Genomic DNA, 8,967 nt, shown 5'->3' with positions numbered 1-8,967 from the left:
TGTCTCCCCAAAATATGTACCAGATTTAGCTGCTTAAGAGTGACTGTACAATAGGTGATCAGCGAAAGTAGGTCAGAGGTTATTCTCCTTAACATCAGCCATCTATAGTGGCTAGACTATTAGTCTGACTCACCCTGAATAAGACCCACTCCCTTCTGATAAGGATAATGGTGGTCTGTTCACTTGCAGGAGATACCAGAGAGAGGGCAAACCCGCCCAAGGATGACCAAGGTTAGATAGCCATTATCAGCTATCTAGATCAAGCAGACACCATTATTATTCCCACAACAAATGTGGGCACACCCCTAGGTGATTCCTCTCCTATTGATTGTATTACCTATGTTAATACCCCTCCCGGTGACTCAGGTTATTGTCCGCTATCAGGGAACTTGCATGCCTCCCAAAATAGTAATTGTCTGTTTTATTATATGAGACAGAGTGATCAAACTTGTTCTAGAATGAATTGTATTGCCCCTTTCTGTGATGTATGACTCTGTAATCAAATATGATGTGTGGTTAGCAATCAATAGAGAGGCTCCCTGGTTCTCGGAGGTGTGGCTGGCCTGGCCGGAAGGTGGCTGGAGAAGGTGACTAAGGAGGACGAAGCAGAGGCTTCTTCTCTGAGACTGAGCCCCCTCCATGAGGACCATCAAGCCTATCTGAGGTGAGCTACGCTACCATGAATTGCGTCTGACTCCATTACTTGACTCCATCCTTTAACTCTCATGCTCTCTATGACTTTACTATAATCTCTACTTATTATCGCTGTACAATTGCGCCTACCGAACCTGTGATGTTTTGTGGGGTTCCCTCTTCCTCTTAACCCCACAAGGATGAACCCATTGTTGCAGTCACTGTGTCAGTCCTTGTAGTTGGGGCTTCTATTTTTCCCTGCTTCTACTTTACCACAGACACTATCCTTCTCCACGACTGCCCCCTTCCAACAACATTGTCTGAAGTATGTCCTCTGAACTCTCACTGGCTTTACCTCCAACTAGCACTCTGAGCTTACGTCTTCGAAGACAGATTTGTTTGTGCTTTTGGAGACCAGTGCTATGTCAGTATTCTTGGCCAGCATTCCAATTCAGACAAATCGATTCTTCTTCACTCTTCCTTATGCTGTGTTCAACTTCCAGTACGTATGAAACAATTGGCAATACCTTGTTTTGGGTGAGGTGAACCTAGTCCTTAAAGTAAGATCCCTGTTCTCCAACACTCTGATAAGGCATATTTACCCAATACAAGGTATCTATCGATCTCTTGACAGTTACTATCACCATTCTGGGTTTTTGTATTTTTTTTGCATAAGCTATCGGTATTTTGGGAAGGAATTAAAACTTAGTCATGCTTAGATTAAGAACGTTGCTCAAGGAGGGGCCTGTAAGTCAACCTTACTCTGCAACCAACCAATGTTCGAGCCCTGAGTTGAAGCCTGTCCTTAAGACCCGGTGGAATGGTGAGCCTTATCAAGGTACGCTTGATGATGGGCCTGCGAGAGTCTAAAATAAATTGTGCTTTTCTCTAGTAGCCTGACTTGCTGATTAGTTTTAGAGGAGCACTAATCTGTACCCTTTATCCTATAGGTGCAACCTCACACAGCCCTGCCTACAGAAACACCCTGGGGGTTGCAAAAGGACAGTGTCAGTGATATCCAACTAGCCACTCAGGCTCATGCCTCCCTACTTTATCACAGCCTCTTCCCACACACTAATTTTGTTTTCCTGCCAAACTATGTTCCTGGTGGAGCATGTTTCACAAGCTCAAGCCTAGGCACTAGCTTTTCCCCTTCTCCCTAGAAGACCAAGGTTATGGGTGGGACATCCTAGAACCCAAGCCAATAAGCCCTCTCCTCCAGTTTGTGTTGTTTGCCATCTGTCAGCATTACCTAGAGCTTGGAATCCAGAATCTAGGCCAAGATGACACAGTGGTTAATCAGTCAGCTCTTTCCTGGATCCATCTTGTTCTTTTAAGCTTCTGCCTTTACCTTGGTTCTTGGCATCACCCATCTACCTACCCCTTGCCATTCCTTGACTGTAGGTTGCAATTTTTACCAAAGGCTTTACAATCGGACATCCATAAGCACAAGAGCTTAAAAGAGGAGCCAATAAGGATTCCCCTGGCTTATTTTCGTGTTTAGGATATCTCTGTGTTGGCCAAGGTACCTCTAGGTTCCTTGTTGGTGTCCTGTTGGTGTCCTGTTAGTGTCCTGTTGGTGTCCCTCTGTCTCTAGTTGTCCACTTCTGCAGCAAGTTTCTCTAGTTACCACATATTGTGCATAAATGGGCTACCCAACCATAGGCATTTCTTCACACGCAATAGATATTGTAAAGAATACACAGGATGCAAAGGGATTGGGGCAGGTTAAACTTGATGAAAAGCTCAGCATGGGTTGGAGTGGCATGTAAGCATGATTCAGCTCGATCACTTTTGCCAGATATGTCAAGGGTTGTGGTGTGAGGTGCAGTACAGGTTAGTAAGGAATGTTCTTCATAAAAATATTCCTTTCTTCAGTTAGATTGCTGCTTAAAAGGATATATTTACCTTCAATGGAGCTTGAGAATTTTGAGGCTTTAAATAATTCCATTTTATTCTGAAAATATTGTGTATCTATAGGATGTGGATACAAAGTTGAAAACTATATTTGAGAAATAAGTAAAATTTCTCTGTAAAGATAGAGTAGGCTCTGTGTTTAATGCAACCCCCCTCAGATTGGAGCATGGTTTTGATCCCAGGGGGTGGGGATGGCCACTATTTAGCACAAGAAGTACAGGCTAAGAACCTGCCATGCCTTTCTCAACATTGACTCCTCTTCTGCTTCAGATCAAAGATTTGCCACAGAATTAAATAGGATCCAGTCTAGAGAGCTAGAAATCTGTTACTACTGTCTTGCACATTGAAGTATCACAAGGAAGGATTTCAACTTTTGACTGGTTTTTGAACCAAATCCATTCTCCTGACTCCAAACAGGGTGAGAAACCCTGGGGTTCCTGAGGGCAGTGCCAGGCATAGGAGCTTGAGGGGAAGCAGGAGGGATCCGTGTTTCCTGGGGTCTGACCCCAGGAGAGTGCCAGTGTACCAGGGCCCAGGCTGTCCTGATGGTCAGCGTCCAAGGTCTTTGCTCATCTCCCTGAATGATGGAATTCACTGGGAAAGTAACTGTTCATAATTGTAGTAGAACTTAAGTTCTGAGCACTCCAACTTAACAAAAGGCTGGTGTCGTAGGGGTTACAGATTGGACTGCTAACTGCAAGGTCAGCAGTTCAAAATCCCAAGTCACACCTGGGGTGAAAGACGGGGTGTCTACTCTTGTGAAGACTTAGTCTTGGAAACCCACAGATGGCAGTTCATCTCTTAAAAGGTCGCTATAATCGATATCCACTCGATGGCAGTGAGTTGGGTTTTAGGTTTGGGTTGCTGATGACAGTGACAACTCGGTGTCCATTTGCTGTGTCCCCACTTTGATTAAGCCTCCATTAAATTCTCTCTGATCATTAACCAAGCAGGTAGATCAGCTTCCCCTGGGGGAGAATGCCTTCGGAGTAGATTGCCTGCACACCTTTCTTGCCAGCCCTGCCTAGGTGTATCCTTGATGGAGGTCAACTTCATGAGGACAGAACAGGGGCCATTATCATGAGTCTTGCCTTGACTGGCTTTGTGTAAAGGCCCTGGACCTATCTTGTAAGTTCCTCTAATGTTCATGTCCTCATCATGGTCCTATTCCTGCTGTTGCAGCCCCATCTGTACCTGTGATGTATTAATCTGCCACCAATTGTGGCATGCCTTTTGTTCTATTCCCTGACTGAATCCTCAGTTGTTATTTTGACTTCATGATACTGGCCTCCCTTAAATATATGGTGTGTGTGTGTGTGTGTGTGTGTGTGTGTGTCTTTTGTTATCTCAAGTTTAATAAATGACCTCCTTAAATTATATTTGACAAATGGTTCATGTTTCTACCCTAACACACAATTTAGGATCATAAATGACTCAAGGTACAGTTCTTTCGGACAGCACCTTGACAGACATACCTACAGGTAACGTCAGGCCCTGCAGCCTCCTGGTTTCTGTCTTGAATGGGTATGGGGGTGGTCAGATGCACAAGCATTCCTCCCCTGAGGGCAATCAGTTGCCAGAGTGCAGTGGGCCCTGCTCCCTGCTGTTAAAGACAATGGACAGGTGTGCAGTCATCTATGTGGTTCCTGTAGGTGGGATTTACACCCTACTGATAATGGTTAATATGGAAACCCAGGGAACAGGTCAGAGTTAAGCTGCCATCCAAAATCTAGGATCCACCCATCTTGTTACGCGTATGCCCCAATCTCTCCTCTTCCTATTGTGTATGTGTCCCTAGACCACCCCTTCTCATTGCTGTATAACCTATAATGCAGTCCCTCCCTGCGACTTATGTCTCTACCTGTAATTAGTGGGCTGGCATGCCCCCAAAAGGTATATAGGCATGGGTCAGCAATATAGCGCTCTCTGACCTCTCTTTCTGGATCCCCTCGCTTCCCCCTCTGCTCTCCAGTCTTCTCTCCCTGTCCCCTTGCCCTCCTTCCCTTCCCCCTCTCCATGTGGACCACCAAACTGGGCTGAGGTGAGCAATGGTACCATGTAATGTGCCTAACTGCATTATTGTATCTCTCATGCTCTCCATGACTTTGATATAATATAATAGATAGATAGATAGATAGATAGATAGATAGATACATATATATATCTCAACCGTACAATTGTGCTTCCTGAACCCATAGGTAGTAGCCCCTCACTCTCCCATACCCATTTAACTTAATACTACAAATGGCGCCGAACGCGTGGCAATAAGTTATACCCCATGTACCAATTGTGCGGCCCCACCGAATGTAGAGTGAATTGGAAAATTTTGTTTAGTGAGGAGCCGGTGTGGGGTTTGATAGATAAGTAGTGGAAATAGTGATTGAGTATTTTAAGGAGGACAATGGGGCAAGGTAAAAGTAAACCTGAAACTTAAGGTACTACGCTCATCCACTTACTGAAAAGACAGGGTGTAAAGTAACGAAGAAAAGGATGCAATGTTTTCTAAAAGTAGTAAAAGTATAATCCATGGTTCCCGGAGGAATGAACTTTCAATCTAGAGACCTGGGAGGAGGTCATTGTTAACTTAAAGAAGGCACACAGAGATGGGGAGAGTATCCCCGAGGAGATGTGGTCTCTGTGGGTTCAAGTTAAGATGGTTTTAGTACTTTTGCAGGAGGAAGAGAGTGAGGATTATCAGTCTAGTGAGAAGTCTTGTGTGAGCGATCCAGATCTAGAAAAGCAAGCTAAAGTGTCTATGAATGAGTATGAATTAGGTGATGAAACTTTAGAAAAAACGAATCAAGGATTGATTGGTTTTCTAAGGCTCCGACTCTAAATGAAACCTCTTGGCCAAAGCCTATATGCCTTCGGGGGACTACAGCCTCCGAAGGTTTGAAGGTGATAAAGTACTAGGGGCAGCGAATTCCAAGATCCAAAGCGAGGGTATTAAACAATCCCAAGAAACTCCCTTGCTTTCAAAGGTAGAGAAGGCTAAGAAACAAAACCAGCAGAGTAATGAGGAACATCTAAGATATGCAAACTTAAATCAGATGAGAAGCAGTCAGAATGGGTCTCAGGAAGATGAGAAGATTTTAGGCAGAGCTGAAAAAACTGAGTCAGAAGGGGACATAGTAAAAGCATCTGTTCCCCTGTTGGAATTTAGTGTAAGAACCACCAGAGATTGTAAAACAATCAACCAAGCCAGTGCTGGAGGTAGAGAGATTAGCTCCAAAGAAATACAAACTAGGAGAGCTGACTCAGAAGTAGCAGTTAGGGACGTGCAACTTGGAGATATACAGGTTAAGAAGAGCAGCTCAGAGATTAAGAAGTAGAGAAGCAAAGTAGAAAAGCATTTTTACTTTCAAGAGTAGAAAGAGGGATTGCAGAAGAAGATTTAGAATGTCTTATCCCATTAGAGTTGTTAGCAGACAGCCTTATGGGAAACACCTACAATGCATTCACAGTGCCTTTCCCTTTAAGTTGCTAAAAGATCTCAAGCAGGCAGTCAGTGATTGTGGCCCAGACTCACATTTTGTAATTAGCATGATAAAGGCTCTATTAGGGTCAGAGAGCTGGGCCCCTACAGACTGGAGAGCTTTAGCAAGGATATGTCTTTCCTCTTAAGAATATTTGCAATATCATATGCTGTGGAAGGAAGCAGTTCTGGCAAGAGCACATAGGAATGCTGAGGATGGGATAGATAGAGGAATTCATCAATTGCTAGGCGATGAGAAGTATGTCACAGTTGAGTCCCAACTACAGTTCACTAGACAGACAATAGGACAGATACGTGAAGTTTGCTTAAGTGCCTGGGAAAAGATGATTCCATCAGAAGAGAGAAAGCTGAGTTACACGGCTGTAAGACAAGGGAATGATGAGCCTTATGCTGACTTTGTGTCCGGACTGGAAGATGCTATTTCCAAGTGTGTAAAGCATGTCCAGGCAGTAAGAGCCTTAGTGCATAAGCTATCATGATTTCGCTAATAAGCACTGTAAAAATGCCTTGCGGCCCTATAGGGAAAATGGCACACTGTTAGATTATCTCAGGATATGCAGGAATGTAGAGACAGATGAGTACACAGCCAACCTCATGACAGCTGCATTGGCAAATTATATCAGACCTGGCTTTAGTTGTGGGAAGACAGGTCATCTTCAAAAAGAGTGCAGACAGCACAGGCTGATCAGCCTGGCCGTGAAAAGCAAACTGCGGCCTGAGCAGAGCATGGGCCAAGGCCACCTAATTCGGGTTTAAAAGACCCTGATCTTTGTCCACGCTGTAGAAAGGATCTCATTGGGTAAGTCAATGTCATTCAAAATGCAGCAGTGAAGGGTTGCCATTAACAAAGACTTCCTGGCGGGAAAATAGTGGAAAGTGCTTGATCCAAGTCCCACCTAACAGAGCTCAGAAGGCAAGGCCTCTGCCTAACCCAGCTAGAGAATCTTTGAATGGCAGAAATCGCAGGCATCTCCCAACTTCACGTCTAGAGACCAGACCTAGCCAAACTTGCAGAACCCCAGCCTCTATTTCTTGCTGCAGTTGGTTTGACTAACCAAGAGATGGCTCAGAAGCCCTTGCAGCAGCCTGTTGATTCTAAAAAGCAGAAGCCTCTTTTTGAAAGAGTAATACAGCTTCTATCAGGAAGATTTAACCTAAATAGTCAAGGAATTAAATTTGATACTGGAGTTGATCAAAATTGTGAGGAAAAGACAAAAACTGTGATTAAATCAGAAATTATTGAAAGCAGTAATTGGAGTCTGCTACCAAAAAGAACTATGGGATGTTTATTAAGAAAGTCCAACATAAATTCTCAAGGTGTTGGTGGAATTAGTGATCAGTATTATGAAGAAATTAAGGCAGTGATAAATTCTGATATACTGTGGTTTATAAAGGAAGATCGCTTAATTTAATTTTTACTTCCTTACATTTCTAGAGTAAAAATATATGCCTATCAGGAAAGACTGTTTGAGAATTCTGACCACTCTTTAAATCAAGGGGTCTTCTGGAATACTGTTGTGTGGAAACAACAGCGCCCCCACATGGAATTAGAAATTGAAGGGAAAAGATTTTAAAAGTCTGGATACGGGGTCGTTTCCTTAGGGCATTCAGGAGGGACTAAGACCCTCCCACCAACTTCCTCTAAAGCCAGCTTGGAAGGAATGAGAGAAGTTAACCAAGAGAGACTATTGCAAGATTGTAAAATCATACAGTATAAGAAGCCCCCCCACAAGCCGCCATATTTTCAGCAGGGTCTCGCTTAGTCATCCCCCATAAGGAAATGGCCGGGGAGCTCCAGGAAACGCAGATGAACCCAGCTGACAAGTCAAGGCAACGGGGTAAACCAGAGCAGCTCTGCGTAGGGTGGGCAGACCATGGCGTCCAGTAGTGACTGGCTGTCCAGGGTGAATGTCATGCTGGTGATGGCCTACGGGGGGCCTGGTGTTTGTACTGCTATTTATTTTTGTGAAGAGGCAAATCATGCACTTCGCAATGAAATCTCGGAAGGGACCCAATGTCCCTGTGGGACACAATACCCCCAAATATCTGAAAGAAGAGATGATATTCGACTATCCAGAGTTCAGGATAGCAAGCTCCTTGCAGATGATGATGCCAGCCTGCCATAGCTGGAAACCCAGGGAAATCAAAATTGCTACAACTGTCTGTACAAGATGGAAGCTCTAGACGGCATTCGTGCCTCTGAGATCCCATTTCACACTGAAGGCCTGCATCCCCGTTCCCTAATGGGCAGAAATGTCCATTCCTACCTGCTCATCTTCGGAACGCTACTGCTCCTTTCAAGGGTGTATGTAAGGCCCTGATTGATACCCTGCTGCATGGCTATGAGGCAGTCTGCTGTGGGACAGGGGTCTTTGGCCAGAGTGAGCACCTGCGCTCTCAGGAGGCCCTGACTGAGCTGGCCACTGGGGTCAAAGCACGAAGTGGGAGCTCTCAGTGACACCACCAGTCAGCAGCCAATGACCTTACCCAATCTCCTGGAGTCTCCCCAACTACCTTCCAGGTGACATACCTCCCCTCCAGTCAGAAGAGTAAACGTGCCAAGCACTTCCTCGAATTGAAGAGCTTTAAGGACAACTATAATACCCTGGAGAGTACTCTGATGGAACTGACAGACTCGTTGGAGATGGAGCCAGGACTAGAGTGTGCTTGCCAGGCAATCCACAGGTTAGCTGGCTGGTGGGCCTGCACTCGTTGCCTGATGCTCCCGGTGTGTGCAGATCATGCCTGGAAGCCCTTGGGAGATATTTGTGAACAACAAAACTATTTTCCCCAAAAGCAAAAAAAAAAAAAAAGAATCTAGGATCCTGGTTCTTCTTTTTTGATGGTAGTGAGATCCCAATTTCTGTTTCTGAAATGGCTCAATGAAACCTAACATGATGTCTAATGTGACTAATTCCCAC

General features: G+C 44.7%; 1 protein-coding gene and 1 pseudogene across 3 annotated transcripts in view; both read left to right on the top strand.

The window, feature by feature from the left end:
- The window catches only part of LOC123521378 (zinc finger protein 585A-like), a 58,786-nt gene that overhangs the window by 34,675 nt on the left and 15,144 nt on the right, over positions 1 to 8,967 (top strand). The window contains exon 1 of one of the 3 annotated variants that reach the window (XM_045287408.1): positions 606 to 664. The exons of the other annotated variants lie outside the window; for them this stretch is intronic. The gene's annotated coding sequence lies outside the window, so the exon portion shown is untranslated. Of the gene's footprint in view, positions 1 to 605; positions 665 to 8,967 lie in introns of those variants that run through there. 3 annotated transcript variants of the gene reach the window in all.
- LOC123520878 overlaps positions 7,921 to 8,967 on the top strand; it is a 6,467-nt pseudogene continuing 5,420 nt past the window's right edge.

Source organism: Echinops telfairi, unplaced genomic scaffold (genome assembly GCF_000313985.2).
Source record: "Echinops telfairi isolate 266 unplaced genomic scaffold, ASM31398v2 ScPeMD7_15;HRSCAF=58, whole genome shotgun sequence".
Taxonomy (NCBI): domain Eukaryota; kingdom Metazoa; phylum Chordata; class Mammalia; order Afrosoricida; family Tenrecidae; genus Echinops; species Echinops telfairi.
The sequence above is the reverse complement of the archived record's forward strand: the minus strand, read 5'-3'. Positions and strand labels throughout refer to the sequence as shown.